This window comes from Heloderma suspectum, chromosome 7 (genome assembly GCF_057233095.1).
Source record: "Heloderma suspectum isolate Gila_16-S chromosome 7, 16-S_ref, whole genome shotgun sequence".
NCBI lineage: Eukaryota > Metazoa > Chordata > Lepidosauria > Squamata > Helodermatidae > Heloderma > Heloderma suspectum.
In genome coordinates this window covers 43,285,089-43,297,595 of record NC_139464.1, presented here as the reverse complement: position 1 = coordinate 43,297,595, position 12,507 = coordinate 43,285,089, and the positions used below count along the sequence as shown (strand labels likewise).

Here is a 12,507-nt window from a genome sequence, read left to right as displayed (position 1 = left end):
CTCACTGAAGCCATAAGCTATGCCGTGCAGGGCCACCCAAGACGGACCGGTCATGGCAGAGAGTTCTGACAAAATGTGGTCAACTGGAGAAGGAAATGGCAACCCACTCCAGTATTCTTGCCAAGAAAACCCCATGGAACGTATCACAAGGCTAAAAGATATGATGTCGGAAGATGAGCCCCTCAGGTCGGAAAGTGTCCAATATACTACTGGGGAAGAGCAGAGGGCATTTACAAGTAGCGCCAGAAAGAGTGAAGCAGCTGGGCCAAAGCCGAAAGGACACTCAGCTGTGGATGTGTCTGGTGGTGAAAAGAAGATCCGATGCTGTAAAGAACAATATTGTTTAGGAACCTGGAATGTAAGATCAATGAATCAAGGTAAGCTGGAGGTGGTCAAATGTGAGATGGCAAGATTGAACATCGACATCTTGGGAATCAGCAAACTAAAATGGACAGGCATGGGCGAATTTAATTCAGGTGACCATCAAATCTACTACTGTGGGCAAGAATCCCTTGGAAGAAATGGAGTAGCACTCATAGTCAATAAAAGGGTGGGAAAAGCAGTACTGGGGTACAATCTCAAAAACGATAGAATGATCTCAGTATGAATCCAAGGCAAACCATTCAATATCACAGTAATTCAAGTCTATGCCCCAACCACTGATGCCGAGGAAGCTGAGGTTGATCGGTTCAATGAAGACCTACAACACCTTCTAGAACTAACACCCCAAAAAGATGTCCTCTTCATCATAGGGGATTGGAATGCCAAAGTAGGAAGTCAAGAAATCACCAGGATAACAGGCAAGCATGGCCTTGGTGTACAAAATGAAGCAGGACAAAGGCTAATAGAGTTTTGCCAAGAGAACACGCTGATCATAGCAAACACTCTTGTCCAACAGCACAAGAGGTGACTGTACACATGGACATCACCAGATGGTCAATATCGAAATCAGATTGATTATGTCCTTTGCAGCCAAAGATGGAGAAGCTCTATACAGTCAGTAAAAACAAGACCTGGAGCTGACTGTGGCTCAGATCATGAGCTGCTTCTTGCAAAATTCTGGCTTAAATTGAAGAATGTAGGGAAAACCACTAAACCATTCAGGTATGACCTAAATCATATCCCTTTTGAATATACAGTGGAAGTGAGGAATAGATTTAAGGGAATAGACCTGATAGACAGAGTGCCTGAGGAACTATGGACGGAGGTCCGTAACATTGTTTAGGAGGCAGCAACTCAATCCATCCCAAAGAAAAAGAAATGCAAGAAAGCAAAGTGGCTGTCTGATGAGGCTTTACAAGTAGCTGAGGAAAGAAGGGAAGCGAAAAGCAAGGGAGAAAGGGGAAGATATAGCCAACTGAATGCAGAGTTCCAGAGAATAGCAAGGAGAGACAAGAAGGCCTTCTTAAATGAACAATGCAAAGAAATCGAGGAAAACAATAGAATGGGAAAGACTAGAGATCTCTTCAAGAAAATCGGAGATCTCAAGGGAACGTTTTGTGCAGACGGGCATGATAAAGGACAAAGAAGGCAGGGACCTAACAGAAGCAGATGAGATTAAGAAGAGGTGGAAAGAATACACAGAAGAAGTATACAGGAAAGATCTTAATGTCCCTGATAGCCATGATAGTGCGGTCACTGAACTCGAGCTGGACATCCTTGAGAGTGAAGTCAAGTGGGCCTTAGGAAGCATTAGTAACAACAAAGCTAGCGGAGATGACAGTATTCCAGCTGAGCTATTTAAAATCCTAAAAGATGATGCTGTTAAAGTGCTGCACTCAATATGCCAACAAATTTGGAACACTCAACAGTGGCCACAAGACTGGAAAAGGTCAGTTTACATTCCAATTCCAAAGAAGGGTAATGCCAAAGAGTGTTCAAACTACCGTACAATTGCGCTCATTTCACATGCCAGCAAGGTTATGCTCAAAATCCTACAAGCTAGGCTTCAGCAGTATGTGAACCGAGAACTACCGGAAGTACAAGCTGGGTTTCGAAGAGGCAGAGGAACTAGAGATCAAACCGCCAACATTTGCTGGATCATGGAGAAAGCAAGAGAATTCCAGAAAAACGTCTATTTCTGCTTCATTGACTATGCTACAGCCTTTGATTGTGTGGATCACAACAAACTGTGGCAAATTCTGAAAGAGATGGGAGTACCAGACCACCTTACCTGTCTCCTGAGAAACCTGTACGAGGGTCAAGAAGCAACAGTAAGAACCAGACATGGAACAACCGATTGGTTCAAAATTGGGAAAGGAGTACAACAAGGCTGCATATTGTCGCCCTGCTTATTTAACTTATATGCAGAGTACATCATGAGAAACGCCAGGTTGGATGAATCACAGGTCGGAATTAAGACTGCTGGGAGAATGATCAACAACCTCAGATACGCAGACGATACCACCCTAATGGCAGAAAGCGAAGAGGATCTAAAGAGCCTGTTGTTGAGGGTGAACGAGGAGAGTGCAAAAGCTGGTGTGAAACTCAACATTAAAAAAACAAAGATCATGGCATCTGTCCCCATCACTTCCTGGCATATAGAAGGGGAAGAAATGGAAGCAGTGACAGATGTTATTTTCTTGGGCTCCAAGATCACCGCAGATGGTGACTGTAGCCATGAAATTAAAGGACGCTTGTTCCTTGGGAGGAAAGCTATGGCACACCTAGACAGCATAGTAAGAAGCAGAGACATCACCTTGCCGACAAAGGTCCATATAATCAAAGCTATGGCTTTCCCAGTAGTAATGTATGGCTGTGAGAGCTGGACTATAAGGAAGGCTGAGCGCCGAAGAATTGATGCTTTCGAACTGTGGTGCTGGAGAAAACTCTTACGAGTCCCCTGGACTGCAAGGAGGTCAAATCAGTCAATCCTAAAGAAAATCAACCCTGACTGCTCATTGGAAGGACAGATACCGAAACTGAAGCTCAAATATTTTGGCCACCTAATGCGAAGAGCAAACTCCCTGGAAAAGACCCTGATGCTGGGAAAGATTGAAGGCAAAAGGAGAAGAGGACGGCAGAGGATGAGATGGCTAGATAGCATCACCAATGCAATGAATATGAACTTGAGCACGCTCCGGGAGAGAGCAGAGGACAGGGAGGCCTGGCGTGCTATCGTCCATGGGGTCATGAAGAGTCGGACACGACTTAACAACAACAGGAACATCCCCCACTACAGATTTTTTTTGAAAATTAAGGCATTATCCTTGCAAAATCGGGGCTTCTCCACGAAGTTTTTTTTTCTAATTCAGGCATGATCTTTGAAGATTACACTTCATGTATCTGATGAAATGGACAGTGTCCATGAAAGTAGGGATGTATGAAAGTCACTTACCTTTCCGCGGATTATGTTGATGGTGGGGGGGGGAGGTGTTCCGTCCCTTCTCCCGGAATCCTCAACGGAGGGGAGGCGATCCGTTCCTCCCCCCCGGAATCCTCCATGGCTGGCTGGGCTCCGCGGCAGCTCCGCGGAGCAGCCGGCCAGGCCCAGCCAGGCCAGAGCCATCCGCAGCCAGATTTCTGGCCGCGGAGGGCTCTGGGGGAAAAAAAACAACCACGTATGCAATTGTGTTCCTTATTTTTGGCCGTCTTAATCTACGTAAATATTTACTTAGACTATGACAGCGAAAATAAAGTGGAACACAAATAGTGTAGTGGGCGCTATTTGTGTCCCTTTTTGATTCACCGTTTTAGCCTACGTAAATATTTACGTAGGCTAAAACGGCTAATCAAAAAGGGACGCAAATAGCGCCCGCTACGCTATTTGCGTTCCCCTTTATTTTCGCTGTCATAGTCTATGTAAATATTTACGTAGACTAAGATGGCCAAAAATAAGGAACGCAAATGCCGGCGGCCATAGCCACCACCATTTGCGTACGCGGTGTGTTTTTTTTTAAACCCAGCCATGATAGGCTATGTAAATCTTTATGTAGCCTATCACGTCCTTTTTTTTTTTTTAAACCCAGCCATGATAGGCTATGTAAATCTTTACGTAGCCTATCACATCGTTGTTGTTGTTTTTTTACAAGACTGCAAATGGCAGTGTCGGCAGCCGGTCAGAAGACCAGCCACCGCCGCCGGAGCTGTCGCCACCCGGAAGATCCGCCCCAGGTAAGTCTCATCCCGGGGGGGATCCGCGGGGGGGCGGGGGGGGCAGGCCGTTCCGCCACAGAGTTCGGGGGGCCAAATGCACTGGCATTCGGTCTCACCAAGATCCATTGTGGAATTCTCTGACATCCCTACGTGAAAGTTTGTGCCAGAATAAACCTGTTAGTCTTTAAGGTGCCACAAAACTATTTGTAGTTTAACAAAAATTAGTGCTGTTAAGCGACAAAACTCTGATTAGGGCGACAGACTGGCAGGCAAAAGGAACTATCCATCTGTACCTTTTTAATAGAGTCTGGACAGGAGACTTAAGGCAGTGTGGTAGAATAACACACACCTGAATGCATGTGGTCAATACATCAAAGCTACTGCAGCTTGGTGACAGTGGGGCAGGGGAAACCCCTTGAGAACTCATTAAATTGATCAGACTGACACAACTTAAGCCTCTTCTGTCTTCTGGCTCATTAATACACTTTTTCAGACCCAGGATCCACCTTTAACCTCAACCTGAAACAATGGGACCCAGTGTTAATTTTTGAACATTTTGCACCCTTTTCTCCTCACAGTATATCTACACACATATACTGGTTTAATAATCATTTGTTCTTATCAGGGAATCCCTGAAATAGTAGGGTGGGCTGTTGCATCTCTAACAGAATTCCTAGCCCCTACAGTAAACTACAATTTCCAGGACTGAGTTGGCGGAAAGAAGGAGGGAGCCATGACAGTTAAACTAGTATAGAACTTGCATAAATCTCTGTAGATATACCCTCACTATCTCTCTCTTTCCTTCTCTCCCTCTCCCATCTTTCTATTTCACGATTTTATTAAAAAAGAAAAAAGAAAACGTGATACCGCTTAGGTAACCCAGCTTAAGTCACGTTTTAATTAATTAATTAATTTTATTTATTTATTTATTTAAATCCACCCAATAACAAGTGTTCTATTCTGCCCAATAATAAGTGTTTTCACCTACCAGTAGGTCCTAGATCCACCAGTTGGACCAGCATTCTAGTTAGTTACTGGCTCTGGAGGTAAGTCATATATGACAACCTATGCAAGGGTATTTGAAGATGCAGGATTGTGATATCAGATGTAAACTCAAGTCCTGGCACCCATCACTAAGTATATTTCAGCTTCACTGGCTGAAAAAAGTTGTGAAAGCTATTCTAGCTACGTGCCTCTCCCAAGCCTGTGAAGTCACAAAATGAAGTACTGTCATCTAGTGTGACATCATAAATCCAGGTAACTTCTGCTTCCTCCACTATTAAAGAGACACACACATGCAAGGTATAGACTCAGATGCTCCTAAATTGTGCTGAGGCCAACAGCACTGGCACTACAGTTGGCAGGGCTGGCTAAACCATTGAAGGAGACGTGGGACCTGGCCTAGTGCTAAATTTGGAAGAATGCCACTTCTATAGAAGCCAACTGTATCCCCCAAAATGCCACGGCCACTTCTCGCGGGCTGCTCACATTCCCGAGGCGTGAAAGAGGAAGAAGAGGAGATCCAGCCCTGTTACCACCATCATGTGCCACCTCCTCCGGACCACATCAAGAGTCACGTCAGCTCTGGTGACAATCAGCTGAAAAATTCAAGCAACCCACCTACATTTTCCTTGAAAGGGTTGGTTAAAAACAAGAACCGTGGGGGGGCAAGACAACACGAAGCAAAAAATAGAAATTACAGGAAGAAAATGTCCAGGCAGAACCTTGAACTGGAAGACGTGCCTCTGTCGCCAGAACCATTGAGCTTGAGCTTGGAGTTTCATGAGCCGTTATACAAGGAGCCAACTGTTGCTGACAATTTGTCAGACGACGAGGAGGACGACTGGAGAGAGAGATATGACAAAGTGCATCTGTCAAGGATCACCAACATCACCCAGTGTGACCCATACAATTATAACCCAACTAGTCTTTCGGGGATGGAGGCTTTCTCTTCCTGGCCATTCAGCAATAATGACACGTGTATCGGGTGCCCGTCTCATACCAAGGCTGGTGAAAGCTACACCACCCACGAAGAATCTATTGGAGAAGTGGAATATGTGTCTCCGCAGCTGAGCTACCAAGAGCTTCGGGAGGAAAATTCCATGCTGAGGAGAAAGATCAAAAGGATCCAGAACTTCTCAGAAAGCCAAACCCAGATGGTGAGAAACCTTGAGAGGACACTGCAAGCCACTGTGAATAAAGAAGAGAAAGAAGCTCAGGACCTGGAAGCATTGGTGCAGCAGGCAGAACAAAATCTCCAGTGCATGACTCAAAGGGCCTTGAAGGCAGAGAGCAATGTTGAGAAGATGAAACAGGAGATGTCTTTCCTCCAGGCTGAGCTGACCTGCTACCAAATGGAGAACGAAACCCTGCGATCGGGCCAGTCTACTAATATGGGGGCAGTGAAACAGCACGTCGATGTGGCTTTGCAGAACCTCCTCCGGGTCACCAACCACGCACATGCAACCATCCACCAGCTGGTCTTTGGAGCAGAAACTCTCTCACTTGTCGCTGACCTCCTTAAATCTGTAGGCAGAATGTCTGAAGTTGAGAATGAAGAGGAAATGCAGGAACAAACTTAGGGGGCTCTCTTGCTTGCGAGAGTAAATGCACCTGTACTGCTCCGTTGAGGCTTAAAAGCGTTTGCTCTCATAATGTATGGCTTCAAATAAGCAACCTCTCTCTTTCCCCCAGAAGTACTTTTATTACATAATGGAATATTAATTTCATATACTAATGCCTTGGGTGCTCTATTTCAAAGCTACATAGCCAGAGACCAGCACAGTACACAGGTCCCATGGTTCATTGTTTAGTTTTTAAAGACGGAGGCTTAGGGCCAAAGTAGATGTGATGCTAATCAGTGGTGTGCAGTGGTGCAGCTAGGATGGACCTCAGTCTGGGGCTCTGCAACCCAGGGAGACTCCAAATGGCCACCCAGAGAGCGCCAAGTGATTGGGGCAGAGCAAACAAGCCCAGTGGCAAACAGGCCCAGGGCCCACCAGGGCTGACTCTGGTCTCTGTAGCATCCTTTACATACATTTGATTGTCAGAGGGTGGACAGCTGGCCACCTACATGGCTATTGATGCTCATTTTATTATTTTTGTACTTTAAAAGTGTACTATCCTTCTCTACAACAATATGGTGTATATTCCCAAGTAAAGGTGTTTAGCATCTGGGCAGCAGACACAAACTCCATTTTATTCCTTATGTCTTGATGGTGCTACGATTTGAGTGAGTTTGACATGGAAACTGCACCTGCTCAGAGTATTTCTTTCTTTTTCTCTTAAGCAGGTTGGAAAACTGTGTTGTTGTTGTTGTTGTTTTTGTTGATTTGTTGCTCTAACATAGCAGGAGTATAGAAGCAGTCATAAGGCATGGAATGGGAGTGGTGGGAAGAAGAGAAATGTTAGTTGTGTGCTTCACAACCGGACTAATGCACATAGCCATCTAAACCCACCCCCCACCCCCACTGCTCCCTCTGTAAGACCATTAAGTCTAGGGTCTAAAATTACCTGGTGTCAGGAGCGCCCTAGCTGCCTCTTACAGTCACCTCCAATAGCCAACTCAAGACACAGACAAAAAGGATTCTTTTCAAGGCTTTATTCCGTTTACAACTTAATGACTCTTTCAGATGCTAATCACCAGCGACTAAGCAAGGAACAGCCCTGGGGAAAGATAGCAGAGTAGCCTAAGCTCCAGGTAAGGCAGTTGATCTCCGTTTGAAGGAGAATCATGGGAAGACCCTGATCTTATGGGCTAGAGAGAGATCCTCCCTCTTTCCCTTGGGTCCTCGGGACGCAACCGTTGCTTGCGCGCCAAACGAGTGCTACGCCTCCTTTCTGCGCCCTCCATCTGTCGTCGCTCCCTGCGTTGGCACCGAGCGTCCAGCAAGCCCCCCTCCAGTGATCTCTTGCTGCCAGGGTCACTATCTATCCCAGGAATGCTGGCAGGAGGAATCTCTGCCAGCTGCTGTGCTTGTGAGAGATGAGCGAGCTCCTCTCCCACGGATTGCTGTTCCTCCTCAGAATCAGAACTGCTCTGGGGTCCTATTGGCTCAGTTTCCACCCTGACACCTGGTTGCACAACTGCTTCTTTTTTCTTAACCAAATAGCAGCTGGAGTAGAGGCTCCTATCCACTGCCTTAGGACATAACTCCGTCACAGCTTCCTTATAGAGATCTTGTGGGTTAAAACAGGGGCTGCTTTGTGTCTCTTTCTCACAATAAATCCATTTGTCTCCTCAGAAGTAACTCCCATTGCAGTCAATGAGGCTTGCCTTTGAATGTCCACATCAGAACTTACAGATATTCCCCCTCAATTGAAATGGCACACTTTAAAGCCCAATTCCTTAAGTGTGATTAAGTGCGATCTTGAGGCTCCAATTAATTGCCTTAGGAAGTACTTCACAGCTTTGTTATAGAGATTCTGCAGGTTAAAATGGGGGCTAGTTTCTGTCTTTGTGTTCTCCCCCTCCTCTTTCCCACCACAAGCATATATGTGTCTACTTGGAAGTAACTCCCATTGTGCTCAATGAGGCTTGCTCCTGAAATGCAGGTGCATCTGGACTTTCAGGGGAAAGGAGAAAGGGGTGGGGGGAAGCCTCTTTTATTGGTTGAGGAGCCCTTGCCAGTCAGATGACGCTCACCAGGGGGTTGGAGTGAACTGAAAAGTTCTGAAAAGCGAGTTTTGCTGGTGCAGAGAATCTGCTTGTGGAATGCTGCTCAGAGCAAAGCCGATTCCTTTAAAAAAATCCGGCACTCCTCCATTAGCTTCTCCTTTCATTGTCATGGAAACATGTCCCAGGAAAGGAAAAGCTCTTTAGGTAGAGCTTGGATCTCAATTCTGTGATGAAACCTACAAAAGTAGATACAGCAGATTAACAGCCTCATGCAGAAAAGTTCCTGATCTGGATGCCCCTTGCCTGCCACTGATGCCATGGCTGGGATTTGCCTACAGTCCATCTAGGTGCAGCCCGAAGGTGCTTTCATACTTGCTGTCATGTTATTTAGGTTAATGTCTAAGCATTGTCTGTTCAGGAAACTGGAGGAGAGGCCTTTGTAATGGGAACCAGCACTCTGGCCAGTTAGTTGTAAGTTTTACAATTGCATTACAGACAGACTAAAGCAAGCACTGCTGTACACCTGTGAAAACAGCTGAAGATGGCTGGTCACCAGTTTTGTTCAAAGCAACTTGACTTTTGAGAGTGTTTTCATATGTGAATCTTTAAATTGAAGAGAGCAGGAGGCATCTGTCTGTTTCCTGCCTCCAGCTGAGCAGAGCAGAGGAAGCTGCTCCAGCTGGTCCAGGGACTACAGAAGCAAGCAAGCTCCCAGGGAGCGAGCAAACAGGGGGAGCAAACAGGAGTTGGCCAGGGGAGGTCAAGGGGAAGGCCCCTAACATTTTTTTAAAATTATTTTTCTTGTAACACACACTTCCACACCAGTGGAACTCTGCTTTTAACCTCTAGTGAGTAGAGGACCAGGCACAGGGTAGTCTAGAACAATCAGAAAGCTAGACGCAAAAAGGGAAAAGAGGCTATGGAAGGACAAGACTCTCCAGTGGTGTTGACCTGCAAGGTGTGTGCCATGTTTGTTTTCTTGCCTGAGAACAACATGGCCTACACCTGCAACAAGTACAAGTTGATCACGCTGCTGGAAGAAGAAGTAGGAGGACTGGAGCAGCGACTATCGACCCACCGGGGAATAAGAGAACATCAAGAGTTCTTGGACAGAATGATGGAACTACAGCAGCAAAGTAAAGACCAGAAGCTTGAAGAGCAACCGCAAGCTGAGGCAGAAGTGGGAAATGCTGAGGTGAGGAAAAATGCAGTAGAGGATAGGGATGTATGAAAGTCACTTACCTTTTCGCGGAATTGATTCATGGGGGGGGGAGGCACTCCACCCCTCCTCCCAGAATACTCGACGGGGGGGGGAGGCGATCCGGTCCTCCCCCCCCGGAATCCTGCCCGGCCGACTCTACTCCGCGGCGGCTCTGCAGAGCAGTTCCGGAGGAGTTCCGGCCATGGACAGGCTGCTGCGGATGCAAATGGCAGCCACTGTAGCAGCCGCCATTTGCATCCAGCCAGGCTGCCATGATAGGCTAGGTAAGTATTTATGTAGCCTATCATGGCTGGGCAAAAAAAAACACCAGCGTACGCAAATGGCGGTGGCTATGGCGGCCGCCATTTGCGTTCCCTATTTTTCACCGTTTTAGTCTACGTAAATATTTACGTAGGCTATTATGGTGAAAAAAAGGGGAATGCAAATAGCATAGTGGGCACTATTTGCATTCCTTTTTTTTTCGCCGTAATAGCTTACGTAAATATTTACGTAGGCTAAAACGGCAGGAAAAAAGGAATGCAAATAGCGCCCACTACGCTATTTGCATTCCCCTTTTTTTCGCCATAATAGCCTACGTAAATATTTACGTAGACTAAAATGGCGAAAAATAGGGAACGCAAATGGCGGCTGCTGTAGCCGCCGCCATTTGCGTACGCCATGGTTTTTTTGCTTGGCTTGCCGTGATAGGCTATGTAAATACTTACATAGCCTATCACGGCAAAGACGAGCATGTAAATGGTGGCTGCGGCAGCCGGTCAAAAGACCAGCCGCCGCCGCCAGACCTGCTGCTGGACCCGTCGCCATCCGGAACATCTGCCCCAGGTAAGCCTCATCCCGGGGGGAATCCGCGGGGGGGCGGGGGAGCAGGCCGTTCCGCCACGGATTTTGGGGGGCCGAATGCCAGTGCATTTGGCCTCACTGAAATCCATGGCGGAATTCTCTGCCATCCCTAGTAGAGGATATTCCTTGGAAAAGGGTGACAGTTAGGAGAAGAAGAACTAGATGCCACACTGCACCAGTGGAAGCAGTGGAGCTGTGGAACCGATTCCAGGTACTTGAGGATGAGACTGGAGGACAGCCTGCAGAGGAAGAATTACAGGGGAGCCTGCATGAGAGTGAGCAAGAGGCTGAAGGGCAGTCAAGCAGAGGTGATGAAACCCAGGCCTACAACAAGAAGAAGAGAATAGTAGTAGTAGTGGGAGATTCCATGCTGCGTGGGAATGAAACCCAAGTATGTCACAAAGACCTGTGGACTCACCAGGTATACTGTCTCCTGGGAGGACGGATTAGAGACGTGACTGAAGAGTTGCCTGCACTCATAAAACCCACTGACAGGTATCCCTTTCTTCTAATCCATGTGGGAACAAATGATACTGCCAAGCGGAGCTACGAAGAAATCACGTCAGACTTTGAAGCTTTGGGAAGGAAACTCAAGAACTTTGGGGCCCAGATAGTTTTCTCATCCATCCTTCCAGTAGTTAGAAGAGGAATAGAAAGGGAAAGAAAAATACTCTGGGTGAATGACTGGCTACGAAGGTGGTGCCTGCGCGAGAGATTTGGTTTCTGGGACCATGGGCTATACTTCCTGGAAGATGGGCTGTTGGCAAGGGATGGGCTGCACCTCACAAAGGCTGGGAAGAATGTGTTTGGCCACAGCATTAAGAACTTCATCAGGAGGGCTTTAAAGTGGATCCTATGGGGAAGGGAGATGTAAAGTTGGGGGTAACAATGGACGAAGGCTCATGCACCGCAACAGAGAGAACAACTCTAATAGTGCCCAATAATAGTCTTCAGAAACATGTAGGAAGAAAGCCAGACTATGAAGCACATGGTCTTCGATGTCTATATACTAATGCCCAGAGTATGGGAAACAAACAGAACGAACTTGAACTCTTAATACAGGAGGGAAATTATGACTTGATAGGTATAACTGAGACTTGGTGGGATGACTCTCATGACTGGAACACAGCAATTGAAGGATATAACTTGTTCAAAAAGAACAGGAGGAATGGAAAGGGAGGTAAGGTTGAACTATATGTGAAAAATACATCTCTCTGCACAGAAATACAGGAGGAGGAGCTTGGTAGCCCCATTGAGAGCATCTGGATCAAAATAAATGGCGCAAAGAATAAAAGGAACCTGGTGGTCGGAGTCTACTACCGACCACCCAATCAAGGAGAAGACGAGGATGAAACGTTTGAAAAGCAAATAGCCAGTGTTTCAACAAAACATGATGTAGTAGTAATGGGGACTTCAATTTCCATGATATTTGCTGGGATAAAAATTCTGCTAAACATGGCCCCTCCAGGAAATTCCTGACTTGTGTGGCAGATAACTTCCTTCTACAGAAAGTAGAGGAAGGAACTAGAGGATTGGCTATCCTTGACTTGATCTTAACCAACAGAGATGACTTAGTGGATAAAGTAGCAGTTACAGGAACTCTTCGGGAAAGCAACCATGTTATACTTGAGTTCTTGGTTCTAGGGAAGCAAAAACCGAGTGTAGTCAAATGCATACCCTGGATTTTAGGAAAGCTGATTTTAATAAACTCAGAACAATGATAAGTAAGGTC

At 46.4% G+C, this 12,507-nt stretch overlaps 1 protein-coding gene and 1 pseudogene across 4 annotated transcripts in view; both read left to right on the top strand.

Annotated features, from left to right (window-relative positions):
• KCNJ4 (potassium inwardly rectifying channel subfamily J member 4) overlaps window positions 1-12,507 on the top strand; it is a 61,016-nt gene that overhangs the window by 33,935 nt on the left and 14,574 nt on the right. The gene's annotated exons all lie outside the window — the stretch shown is intronic.
• Window positions 5,452-6,677, top strand: LOC146339631 (endosome-associated-trafficking regulator 1 pseudogene; annotated as a pseudogene).